Raw genomic sequence first — 12964 nt, 5'->3', positions numbered from 1 at the left:
TTTTAAATGGGGTTTCAAGCCCACTGGCATTTCCGTTTTTTGTTTTTATTTTTTTTTTAATAGGCAAGAAAAAGGGCTGGAAAACCACACTTTGGTTAGCATAGAGATGGGAAGACCCTGGTGCCCTTTCTTTTTTACTTTTTTTTTTCCTCTCTAATCCCTAAAGCTTGGTTAAAAACCATTTCATTATTTCAGTTTGTGTAGAATTATGGGAGTCTGGTATTCTGTTGAGAAGGGAAGTAATTCACCACTGAAAGTTTTGTTGGCTGTAGTAAAACCTAATGAGAAAATGAGATGCAAAGAGTCTCAGTTCAGAGTTCATCCGAATTTTAGTCTGGAGGGAAACATTGGGAATTATTTCTTTAAGCACCACTTTCTCTTTCTGGAAAGCTATAGCAAAAATAATGCCCTGGGGGCCCCCTGGGTTTCCTCAACACGTATTTCTACCTTTTCCTCTCTACTTTACAGTTAAGTCCCTTGAGCTTTAAAACATCTTTTTTTTTTTTTCCTTCATAGAAACACTAAATAAATGAAAGATCAAGAAATTATGAACAAGCCTCTGCATGCTGTATTTCATTCAAAGCTACTCAGGGTGGGAGACACAGAGCTGGGGGATCATATTAACGTTAGTATTATCAAATGAGAAAAACACAAACACCAGCAGCAAATGCTGTTCCTGCTGAAAAAATCTGCCAAGATCTTTCTTTGAACATTGTGTGATTAAGTATGTTATAGGTAAATTCTTTCTTTTGAGGAAAAAAATGTCAGTATAACAAGAAATAACCAAATCCAACCTGTCCTTAAAGGGAGCATTTATTGGTTTGAAGAACAAGAGATTACGGTAATAAGCGTGCACTGATCTTAGCGTGGTACAGGCCAGTCGAACTTCACTATTCAAAATTAGGAAATTCTGGTTAATTGGATTTTTTTTGAGCAACAAAATGGATTAGAAAACCTTTTAATCTTTTTTCAATATTTTCCACGTTGATTTTTAATTTAATGACAGTTTTAAAATCAATCCTTGTTTAAATAGCTTGCATTTCAGGATCATCAGAATATCAATTCCCCTTCTAGAATTTGGAAATTGTAGAATACTAAGACAATGAACAAGACCTGACTTAACCCCAGAGTGTAACAGTGGATGTGTTAGAGGCAGTAGGTGTAGAAGAAATTGTGGTAGTTGTAGTAGTAGTAGTCTTCCATTTTGTCTTGATTTTTTTTCTTCTTAAATATGAATGTAAAAAGCATAACAATAAAAAAACCTGTGGTGAAGTCTAGTTAGTTGAATTTTTAAATAACTGGGTTTTATTTTAAAGTCATAGTCACATGAAGCTTAAAAACATCCAACTACAGAGAGGTGAACTAAAATTAACTTTATCACATTCATTTATTCGTTCAACAAACATTGAGCAACCACTGTGCTCCAAATACCACGTTCTTTCCTCAAGGAGCCCATAAACACATCGTAATTATTAAGCAGTGGGCCAGGACAGGGCCCAACAGAAAGTTATGAGATTGCCGTGTGCTGAGGCCTATTTTCCAGTTAGTCTGTCAAAAAGACTGGTAGCAACTTGAGGGAAGCAGCCGCGCCTGGATCCACATTGTGTACACTGTTTCTAGCAGGTGCCTGCCCATAGCAGGCATAGCGTGGCATGGCAGGGAGCCAGTAGCGGTTCCTGCTGGAGAACAGGCCAGTAGGGGCCAAATTTACAACTTGAACTCCACTCCTAGTCAACGGGGAGCCAGCCACAGGATTTAAGCAGGGGAGTAATTTTCATTTTAGGTAAAATGCAAAGCCTTGAAGTGACTAAGACTTGGGTTAGGAAGTCAAGGGGCAGGAGGAGCATTTACAAACTGGGTGAGTTCACTTTCACATTGAAAAATACTCACCATTTGAGAATACTGAGGCCCTTTAGGGGTCGGCTGACACTGAGCCAAGGCTGCCTACTGTAGGTGGAGTGTGCACTGTCCAGCCCACTAGGCCTGCCCACTTCACTCAAGTTAGTTATCAGCATGTGGCTCTAGCAAGTTCTTCTGTTTTGACCTGTGATGAGGTTTCAGAAGAGGACTGAGCAAGGGCAGAAACCTAAGGAACCCCAACACAAAGGTGAAGACCAGCAAGAGGAATTCCCCGATATAGATTCCCACATGGCGAGAAGTTACACCAACTGTTCTTTTTATCACAAGCGAGCCAACAGGTGGACACAATGATGCCTTAAAAAACAACATGTTTTCTCCATTCTAAAGCTAAAGAGGGTCTGCTTTTTAGTGAAGGCTTCACACATGTTATTGTTATCAATTATTATTTATATTGAAAAGTGACATTTTCCCCAGTTGCTCAACATGAGTCAAGCCTTTGTAGAACCAAGAATATCAGTTTAGCTGGGAAAGATTATGTAGGTTGATTGGAATTCAAGCCTTCAGCAGACATTTTTATAAGGCTTTATAGTTTTATAAGTACTTCTACACACATTATCTAATTTAATCTTCATGATAATACTTTGAGGTATATTCTACTCTATTATTACTTATAGACCCAGATGTTGGAGATCAGTAGGGATTGAGTAACATGCTGAGGATTATAGTCAGTGCTAAGACAAGAGTTCTTCATATTGATTTATCATCTTTTCCCAAAAGAAGCCCCCAGGTGTTTTTTTAAAGACAGAAAAGAAAGGAAAGAACATTAAAAGGAAGGCCTACCATCTGTCATTTCTTCTGGGGAGTCAACTCTAATCTTCTCCCACTCTCCAAATCCAACAGGCTTGGTTGCCCTTTCTATGTGCTCCCAAGGCCCCCTGGGTTTAAATTTCCAGAGTCATTACCACTTTGTGCTGCAATTCTCCCTGTCTAGACTGTAGGGTCTTTGAGCACAGGGCCTGTATGGATTACTACTGGTTACTCAGGAACCAGAATGAAAGGTGCTCAGAAAAGAGTTGCTGCACCAATAAGCAGATGCAACACAGTCACAAACATGAGAGGGTTCATCTGTCTATTTCCAATCCTAAGACTTGGAGAATGGAAGTCAGTAAACATCAAACTTAAAAGGAAAAAAAAAAAAAGCCAATGAGTTCCTTCTTCAATCATTACAATGTAAAATAGATCCCAGTGTGGCTGCTCTAATTGAATGTGGGGTGAGTGGGAGTCATAGCCTTTGTCAGCGTCCCCCTTTTCTTGCCCCCAAGTAGCTCCCTGGGTGAGGCACCTCCTTAATGTGTGGATTCTACACATCACAGCTGGGAAGCGAGGATGAATGCAGAAGTCAAGTCAGTTTGTGCCATAATTCCTTACTGCCAAGTTCAGGTTTCGAACCTCAATCTCTGGGCTCCTGGTCCCATGTGTGCAGTCACTAAGCCACATGCTCTCCCTTCCCAATTCTGAATGTCATCCATAAAACTAGGTTAGACCAGATTGTTTTTCTCAAGTCGCTTTCCTGATTCGAAATCATGTCATGCCAATAACGGGCTTGCCATATCCACTTTGGTCTGTTTAGTTAAGGACACAAATTTTCATATACACTCAGTGATTAATGGCTTCTCATTAGGATTTCCCTGCCACAGATTAAACACAAACATAATACAGTCACCAAAGGAAGCTTATTGAAGGGCATGAGTTTTATGAAGCACAGTGATGACATGAATGTTTTATAACTGTTTGCTGGTATAGAATCATAATTACAGCAATCAAGACAGATACACATCTTTTGTAAGGAAAAAAAGTAATTATAATTTAAAAGCACACAGCTCAAAGTTGCCATCACAAAAACGACTATTATAGCAACTATTTCGCGTTTGGACATTTTTTTGGCAGGAGGTCTGGGCATTGTTTATTGTAAGTCAGAAACAGGCACTGAGAAAATATGCTAATTTTTAAAGCAACAGAAAATTCAGTTTTGGGTTGAGAAAACAGGGTGAACTGTGGAAACTGGGCCTTGAGCACAAATCAACCTTAGTGGCTGGAATAACTTTTGGACATTGGATGCAATTATAGTAATGTGGGGGTAAGGTTAGAATGAAGTTAGTTTACGCGTTAAAACATACATTCAAGACTTGGGCTGTGCTCCTGAGTAAAATTCCATCTTCTGTGAATGTCGTGCCTATGGATTGATTCTAAGCTGAAAGACCAGGGAAGAAAGACTTCAGAATGCTTAACAATCCCCTTTTCCTTGGCCAGGCAGGGAATTCCCATTGAATTATGAGGCAGTTCATTTTTGAGTCATAGAAGAAGCAAATGCAAGCCTCTTTCCTCATTCCGCTGCTTTCCCAGGAAGGAAGGATCACACTTGCTTGAAATAGAATTAACGCAGGATGACTAGTTTATACCTACCCCTGTCCTCACTTGTTTGCTGAAGTCCAGTAGATTCTTCAAAATCGCTTAATAATCAACAGGTGAAATCAGCATAGGTCATGTGACATTAGAGAAAAATGCATGGAGACTGGGGGTCAGGAGACCTGAGTGGTGCAAGGTTGGGCAAATATGGTATTGTTGGAGGTCCTCTCCTCCAAACTGAATAGTGAGGTGAGGTCTGGGTTTCAATTTTTTTTAACCCTCTGTTCCAATCAAATCTCATGATGAAACAAGCAGCATGACACATCAGTTATAAACCTGAAGGGTCGGGAGGCAGAGCCACTGATTCACCCTTCCTCTAGCTTCCCCTCCTCCTCTCTCTTCCCTAACCCCAACCACCAGCATCTGGACCCTGAGTGTGTTCCAAGTTGTTGGGGCAAGATTTGGAAATGACTGGATCGGGTAACTCAAAGTACTCAAATTCTAAGAATGAAATTCCCATAAACTGGAATAATCTCTGGGTGAAAAACGAAAAGGATGAGTTAAACTCCAAGAACTCCACAGTGTTCATGATACCTCAATTAATAAATAGCGGCGCATGCCTGTAATCCTAGCTACTTGGGAGGCTGAGGCAGGAGAATCACTTCGACCCAGGAGGCAGAGGTTGCTGTGAGCCTAGATCGCACCACTGCACTCCATCCAGCCTGGGTGACAAGAGCGAAACTCCGTCTCAAAATCAATCAATCAATCTTCTTCAAAACATGGCTTGTTTTAAAAGTTCACCCACAAAGGCACTTTGAGAGGCCTGTGCGGGTGGATCATGAGGTCAGGAGTACGAGATAAGCCTGACGAAGTTGGTGAAACCCCATCTCTACTAAAAATACAAAAATTAGTGGGCGTGGTGGTGCTGGCGTGTAGTCCCATCTACTCAGGAGGCTGAGGCAGGAGAATCGCTTGAACCAGGGAGGCAGAGCTTGCAGTGAGCTGAGATAGTACCATTGTTCTCCAGCCTGGGTGACAGAGCAAGACTCCATCTCAAAAAAAAAAAAAAAAAAGTTCAACCGTAGGTAGGATGTCTAGGGGTTTCTGTCTCAGGTCTTAGGCCTATTCCTAGGGACGCGAGGTGGCAATGAGACAGACTGAGTTGAAGAGGCCAGTCCTATTTTTTGTGACTTGTGAGCTAGCTAAGCCCCAGGACAAATACAGGAAATAAAACTGCCAAATTTAGTGGTTTACCCAAAGTTATCCAAGTAAATGACAGAGTCCAGACCAGAACCTAGAGTTGGCACTCCCAGTCCTAACCATTTTCAGAGAGACACATTCTCTTGTAGTACCAACTACATTCTGTGAAAGCCTGGAATGACAGGATTCATTTATGAGGGTGAGGTTTTCAAATTCTATGTTACAAATCTGTGCTGCCCAGTATGTTAACCACTAGCCACATGTGACCACTGAGCACTTGAATAGAGTTAGTAGGATTTGAGATGCGCTGTTTTATGTGTTATGTATACAATAGATTTTGAAAACTTAGTACCCCCAAAATGTAAAATATCTCATTAATACTTATATTGACTTCATGTTGTAATGGTAATATTTCAGATATATTGAATTAAATAATATATGTTGAAATTAATTTTGGTTGGGCACCATGGCTCACACTTGTAATCCCAGCACTTTGGAAGGTCAAGGTTGGCAGATTGCTTGAGTGCAGGAGTTTGAGATCAGCCAGGGCAACAAGGCAAAACCCAGTCTCAGTCTCTACAAAAAATACAAAAATTAGCTGGGCATGATGGTGGGCACCTATAGTCTCAGCTACTTGGGAGCCTGAAATGGGAGGATCACTTGAACCCGGGAGGTCAAGGCTGCAGTGAGCTGTGTTCATGCCACTGCACTCCAGCCAGGGTGACAAAGAAAACAATTAATTTCACTTGCTGCTTTTTGCTTCTTTTACTGTAGCTAGTAGAAATTTCTAATTTATATATATAACTCACATTATATTTCTATTGGTCAGCACTGTTAGAAAGTGATTGCTCTTTAAAGAAGAGTCTTTGGAAAAAGATAGAATTGGTGGGGCTCATGAAATCCTCTCTCCAGAGCAATCACTCTTAATTTATTTAAGTAGATTAACATGTAGTAAGAATATTTTGGTCTCTGCGTAGAAGTTTACGGCTAATGGTAATAGTAACAATAATAAAAGGTCTACCACTTATTAAGTCTTTTTGAAAAGACTTATGTGTCAGGCACCATGCCAAGTGTTTTATATTTGCCTCATTTACTTGTCACAACAATCTTATTGTTACTAAGTTTTATTATTCCCACTTTCCCAATGAAGGAATTGAGATTCTCAGAGAATTAGCAACCGCCTAGGTCACAAGCTGGTTGAGTGATTGGACCAAGATTCTACCCTAGTCCTCTTGCATTTAAAGCCTGGGAACTTAAGTGCTACACAATTCTGCTTTGCTGGGACTAACAGTCCTGATAAAAATACCACCCTCAGAATTCTACAGATTCCCACTATGTTTGAAGGCCCTGGAGGGAAGGTGGGATACACAAAGTGGGGCAAAATCGTGGCAGTCTTCAAGGATCTGACATTATGGTAGGGAAAACATATGCAAAGAAATACGTGACAGAGGAAGACTTCATGAGAGAGATGAAAACATAAAATCCCTCATCGGACAGGACAGACACGAATTCATTCCAGTTGTGGGGGGAAAGAGAGAGTTTCATGGAAGAGGCAGCATTTCAGAAAGAACTCTAAAGATGAGGAAGGTTTTTCTGGAGTTAGGAGTAGCTAGAGAGAGGTGTGCCAGGTGGAAGAAATGGCAGGAACACGACAAGTCCTGTGAGGGGACCAGCAAGGGGACCCAGATGGCTGTTTACCCACGGCAAGAGACCAGAGAAAAGACTGAGGAGAGAGTTCCAAGTCTGGACAAATTAAGGAGTGGAAACAAAGCTGAAATAAGATGTATACCTTGCTTTCTTGACAAGGCAGTCACAGCATTTCTTGGGTTGAAAAGAAGTTTTCAGTTTGTGTTAATGCACTTTGGAGCACGCTAAAGTCTTTTTTCTAGTACCTGGCAGAACAAGCAGTAACACCACCAACAACACTATCAGCCTCCAGAACTTCCAAGAATTACCCAATCTCTATGAGCCAAAAACAAAACAAAACAACCAACCAAACACACCAAAAAACCCAAACATCCAAATGTGACACAGATACCATGGGAGCAACCCCCAGGTGGCCAACATTCTTCCATATTCCAAGATATCTATCAGCAGACACAGGCCCCCACTATGCTCTGATCAAAACCCTGGTTTTTCTTCTCTTCCATTAGAGGAAGACCTGTCTTAGAGGACAATAGATCCACCAAATTGTCACAATTGCTAACATTCACAAGGCAGAGAGACAACACTAGAAGAAGCACCTTCCACCAGATGTAGAAGAGAGTGAATAGTTTTATTAGGGAACTTCTTTTTAGATGTTTGCTATGTTTTTCAAATGTAATATTTAAGATGGAACTCACCCCTCAAGCCCTGCACAGGGTAGCTGGAGTCTCCCCTTTCTGGAGAGCTACTTGGACTTGGACCTTTCCTTCACTAAATCCCAAAGGATTCAGAGTTGTTTTTTTTACCCCCTAGTTCTGCTTTCAAAATCTTCCAGGAAGTTAGGACTGTCACGTGACGCCTATTGTTATGAAGAAGTGTAGTGATTAAAATGTGGTCCCTGTCTAATCCCAGCCAGGGGCTTTGCCTCTTGATTAAAATATGGGGGGGGGGGGGGAGTTAAGGAAAGGAGCCTGCTGAGGGGTAAATTTACTTCAGGTTAACCCTGCTTTTCATCAGTCATTTCCTGCAAACTCATTACCATAGCCAGGCATTAGCAAATCCCACCTTTCCAAAACTGGCCCTTGTCAAGAGACACTTACTGGTAATCCTGGAGCTTCCTCTCTAGCATTTCCTTTACCCACCAGGAATGTCTGATCTTCCCAATTCCTCATCACAGACAGAAAAAAATCATCACAAATCCACGAGTCCTCAAAGTCTGGAGCTTCTAACTAGGCAGAATTCACTGGTTGCTGGTTGTCCATTTTGAAGTATTCTCTTGGGTCTTTTTGATGAGATTGCAATCTTTATTTGGATATGTTGATGCTTTATGGAAGCAAACCTTTCCTTCAGGTGTATCTTAACTCAAAAGGAGCTGTCTGAACATTTTAAAATGCCCATTGGCTGTATGAGTTGAAATCGATGTTGTGAAGGTGAGAAAATGGAAAAGAACAAATAAGAGTGGACAAGGGCACAGATGTTCTTCAGGGATACAGTGTCCAGTCAAAGCTGGGGTTTGAATCTCATTACAAAGTCAATACAGACTACAGCATGGCTTCTATCTGCTCTGCCTCTTATTTTTTAACTTTTTATTAATTTTTGTAGAGATGGGGTCTCGCTATGTTGCCCAGGCTAGTCTCGAACTCCTGGACTCAAGTGATTCTCCCACCTTGACCTCCCAAAGTGCTGGGATTACAGGCAAGAGTCACCACACCGAGCCCTGGTCTTCCTCTTTTTTGTTTTTATTTTTGTTTTTTGAGACTGAGTTTTGCCCAGGCTGGAGTGCAATGGCGTGATCTCAGCTCACCACAACCTCTATCTCCTGGGTACAAGTGATTCTCCTGTCTCAGTCTCCTGAGTAGCTGGGATTACAGGTGCACACCACCATGCCTGGCTAATTTTGTATTTTTAGTAGCGACAGGGTTTCACCATGTTGGTCAGGCTGGTCTTCAAATTTCCAACCTCAGGTGATCCGCCCACCTCAGCCTCCCAAAGTGCTGGGATTATAGGTGTGAGCCACTGTGCCCGGCCTCTTCCTCTTAAAGTTGATTTAACATTTCCAGATTCCTCAGCTCTACCCACAGTGGCCCCACAGATTTTGCTATCTTATTATACTGCCCTTTCAGTCGTTATATAGAACTTGGACTTGTTAGCAAGTTTAAATAAATTTTCTTTTCCTTTTAGATTTTTGAAGACTGAAGTCTTCAAAACATCTCTTTGCAAAAGTGTACAAAATATAGACTAAAATGTTAGTGTTTCCTTCCTTCCTCCACTGCTTTATACTCCCAGCCTTCACTCCACATTCAGCAGTTTATTCTCTTTTGTGCCACAAGTATTTCTTGAGCCCCACTCTGCCTGGCACTGTTTAAGGAGATGTGGATAAAGCAGTGAACAAAGGACAGGACATCTTGACTCTCATGGAACTTACTTTCTGGTGGGGGGAGACAGACCCCAAACAAATAAATGCACACTGCTTTAGGAAACGACTTTGGAGCTCACTCAGGGTGAAATAGGAAGACATCGTAGGACATCACGAAGAATGAAATGGCTTTTTTTTTTTTTCTTTTAAGGCTAACTGGCTGATTTGTGGAAAATGGTTAGCAGGGTGAGAGACTACCTAGGAGGCCATTGAAAAAGGCCTAGTGAGAGTTGTTGGTGGCTTGGATTAAGGTACAACCATAAATGTGCGGAGAAGTGCTACAACTTAGGGATACAGTTTGGAAGAAGAATTGTCAGGGTTTGATGAAAAATTGGACAAAATAAGAAAAGAGAGATGTGAAAGATATAGCTGAAGTTTTAGACTTGAGCAACGAGGTAAATAGACTAACTAAAATGAGGTGGAGGGCTGAAGGTTCAAGTTAGGTGCAGGGGAATGAAGAGCTCTGAATGCTCATAGATCTCCAATGGAAATCTCTAGGTGGCAACGGCATTCTCGAGAGAGGTGAAGCTGGAGCTCTACATTTGGGACCTGTGACACACACGGAATTTAAAGCTCTGTGTAATCATGCCAAGGGAGCATGACAATGAATGAAGATGGAGGAGAAGATTCAAAACCAAAATGGGGTAGAATAACTAAAAATTAAATGGTCAAAGTTGTTTTATTTATTTATTTTTATTTTTTATTTTTTTTGAGACAGAGTCTCACTCTTGTTGCCAAGGCTGGAGTGCAATGATGTGATGTCGGCTCACTACAACTTCCACCTCCCAGATTCAAGTGGTTCTCCTGCCTCAGCCTCCCAAGTAGCTGGGATTACAGGCGCATGCCACCACACCTGGCTAATTTTTGTATTTTTTAGTAGAGACGGGGTTTCACCATGTTGGTTAGGCTGGTCTCGAACTCCCGACCTCAAGTGTTCCTCCCGTCTCAGCCTCCCAAAGTGCTGGGACTACAGGCATGAGCCACCACGCCCGGAAAAGTTGTTTTATTTAACATTACACATGGTAGTACAACAAACACGATTACAAAAGCTGGTATTATACCTAATCTGATTTCTATTATATTATTCTGCCTCATTTTGTTAGCCAAATTTTTATATAAGATTTAATGACTCTAAAACCAACGTTTTTGGCCTGAGTAGCTGTAGGAATGTAGTTGTAATTTACTGATTTGGGGAGGACTGAGAATAGACTTGTGGGCAGGAAGTCATAATTTGAGATACTCGAGGGGAGATGTTGAATAAACTGTTAGATATGAGAGAATGAATTCATGGGAGAGGTCTGGTTTGAGACTAGATTTGGTTTTATCTGCTATAGATAGTGTTCCTATGGGGCGTGAGTGAGTGTAGCTAGTGAACAGATAAGGACTGGGCCCTGGGCTCTCCAATGTCTGGAAGTGGAGAAGATATCGAGGAATTGGAAGGAAGATAATGAGGTAAGGGAGGAAAAAGCAGAAATCCTATCTAACATGCCAAATTATCTTAAAATTACAAGAACTGAAAACATCAAATAGTCTCAGAGTCTCCCCTAATTTGGCATAAGCAAAGAATACTGTCTTTTATTTATTTCACCTCTGCATTTAATTCTAAATCTCCCCAGGATTATAGATACATACCTGCTAAGAAAATAATTATGTCATCCAAACAATTTTCGGATGCTTTCCTAGGGGAATTTTTTGGAATTCTGTTTTCAGCTAGTCATGTGCCCATTGCCTAGAGATTTTGGCTGGGTGTGACATGTGGAGCTGGGCACACATGGTGCTGCTTCTTACTTTCACGCTGCCATATGAAGGAAGGTGTTCTTTTCTGTCTCTCTGTTATGAATTTGAAGGCTTGAGGGCACCTAATTTAAGCAACCCCAGGGGGTCTATACCACTTGATTGGACTTTCACATTTTACCCTTTGCATTTCTTTGTCTTTTGAGGTTATGCCAAGATCTTTCCCTGGAACACTGCCTGTGGGGTTGGAGACACCCTACAAAGGTTCTGTGGATAGGCTCCAGGGGTCTGTGAACTTGAATGGGAGAAACAGTACCTCTTTATTTTCATTAACCTTTAGTTGAAATTCAGCAATTCCTTCAACTAATGGATGTAGGTAGAAAATTACATGAGTTTTAGCAGTACTCGGACTTTGTCACCCATAGAAATCACAGATATTTTCATATCACCTTACAATTGTTTCAGATATCTCCAGATGTCATCTGAGAAGGCGCTTCAGTAGACTGTGATAGGGGTCCATGGTGCAGAATGGTGGAGGACCCTGCTATCTCTAAAGATATATTCAACTGGATGTATATTCTACTGGAGACATACACACACACACACACACACATATATATATATATATTTTTTTTGAGACAGGGTTTCAACACGTTGCCCAGTTCCTGGTCTCAAGCAATCCACCCACCTCAGCCTCCCAAAGTGCTGGGGTTACAGGCATGAGCCACCGTGCCCGGCCTCTACTGGATATCTTGATGCCTTGTTCAATGACATTAACTTTATTTATGGTGCCTTTCTTGTCAGAGGCTTTACATTTTAGGTGGTGAATTCTGCTATTATTACTTTTTCTCCATGGCTTCTAAGCTTTGTGTATTTCTTGGAAAGGCCTTCCCCACTCAAAAGCAATAAACATACATTGTAACTTTCCAATATTTTCTTTCAACAGTTTTATAGGGCTTTTGCTTTGTTTTGTTTTCCTTTTTGTTTTATTTGTTTATCTTGTTTAGAAATGGAGTCTTGCTGTTTTGCTCAGGCTGGCCTGGAACTCCTGGGCTCGAATGATTCTCCCATCTCAGCCTTCTGAATAGCTGAGACTACAGGTGCCTGCCACTGTGCCCAGCTTGTTTTGTTTTTCGTGTAGCACTTTAATCCAATTGGATTATGTTTTTATGTCTGCTGTAATGTAAGCATCTAACTTTTCTATTTCACTTTCTAAAATGGCAGCCAAATATCCCAATAGTATTTATTGGATAGTGAATAAATTTGTCATTTATCATATTTTTAGTAGCTTTACTGTGGCATAATATTATACATACTTAAAGTGTGCAATTTGATAAGTTTTGACATAGCTGTATACCTGTGAAACCATTACCACCATCAGGAGAGTGAATAATTCGTATTTTTAAATAATTTCCATTTTATTTATCTTCTGAATAGTTAATATATTCACATGGTTCAAAATTCAAAAATTTTGCAGACCCTGCACTTGATGGATCAGCTGGCACTGCCCAGATCAATAAACTGGCTCAGCTCATCTAGTGGCCCCCACCCAGGAACTGACTCAGCCCAAGAAGACAGCTTCGACTCCCTGTGATTTCTTCCCTAACCAATCAGCACTCCTGGCTCACTGGCTCTCCCCCACCCACCAAGTTACCCTTAAAAACTTTGATCCTCGAATGCTCAGGGAGACTAATTTGAGTAATA

This window comes from Macaca mulatta, chromosome 6 (genome assembly GCF_049350105.2).
Source record: "Macaca mulatta isolate MMU2019108-1 chromosome 6, T2T-MMU8v2.0, whole genome shotgun sequence".
In the NCBI taxonomy this organism is placed as follows: Eukaryota; Metazoa; Chordata; class Mammalia; order Primates; family Cercopithecidae; genus Macaca; species Macaca mulatta.
The sequence above is the reverse complement of the archived record's forward strand: the minus strand, read 5'-3'. Positions refer to the sequence as shown.